Genomic DNA, 1125 nt, shown 5'->3' on the forward strand with positions numbered 1-1125 from the left:
GGAGAGAAAAGAGAGTGTGTTTGTTCTCGAAGTTCAGCGGGTGGTTTAGGACCATGCGGACGCCTTGGAGCGGGCGCGAAGGTAGAGCTATGGAGAGCGCAGATGCAGTGAGGGAACACTGAACAGCGTGACTTCTCTCTCAGTTGAGTTGACAAAAGCAGTGCGGTAATGGAAGATGGCTAAGTAACTGCTGTTTGACTTGACAGGAAACTAAACTATAGCTTTTGTAGGATAGCACGAAGCTCTTCAAGTGTTGGTGCAGTGTCCCTTGACCCTGACATGCGTTTAATCCCTGAACTAGTCTGTAGCTAATGTGTAGCAGCTAAACTAGTGTGTAGTAGCTAATTTCTGTATGGCATGTGTTTGTCATAGAATGTTATGTACAGGTAAGTGCCAAAATAAAGGAAACACTTGAGTAAATGAAGGATACAAAGTATATTCAAAGCAGTAGAATTTAGCTTTTTCCTGGAATCTAGAGCCATAATGTCCAAAATATGTATATTTTTCTGTGTATCTAAGCATACATCTTGATCTGTCTAAATCCACCATTCTGCACTAACTGTCATTTTTATTCAGACATTTGGAACAGCACAAATAAGTAATCATAACATTTAAAACTATATAAAACCTAAAAATACATACAAAAATAAGACTCAGAAAGACAAAAACAAATTTGTGTTGATTTGGCACTCGGATTTTACCCATCCCCCCAACACTGTCAACCAAGAGTCAAGACTAAACCAATTCACCTTGGTGGATTTATATAATTCTTAACGATTTCGCACAAACCAGAAAAAAATGCAACAATATGTCTGTGAAACTATATATTCACAGTATTATGAATGAATTGTGTTTTTTTCGGTAGCATTTCATAGTGTGACTGATTTTACTAATTGCATTAGAACTGTACAAAGTTAGAGATGCGCTATTTGATAGATTCCCCCGCTCCCCCTACCTCGGGCTTCCAGTGGGGCGACTTGAGGTCAACCTACCCCCGCCCCCTCCCCATCTCGTACTTCTGAGTGGGAGACCTTCCCAGGCACTAGCCTGCCTAGCTCACAAACTACAATCAGGTCGTCCACTCCGACAAGGTTAATTGAACCACAGTCCCACATGGTGACAGGA

Source organism: Salvelinus alpinus, chromosome 15 (genome assembly GCF_045679555.1).
Source record: "Salvelinus alpinus chromosome 15, SLU_Salpinus.1, whole genome shotgun sequence".
NCBI lineage: Eukaryota > Metazoa > Chordata > Actinopteri > Salmoniformes > Salmonidae > Salvelinus > Salvelinus alpinus.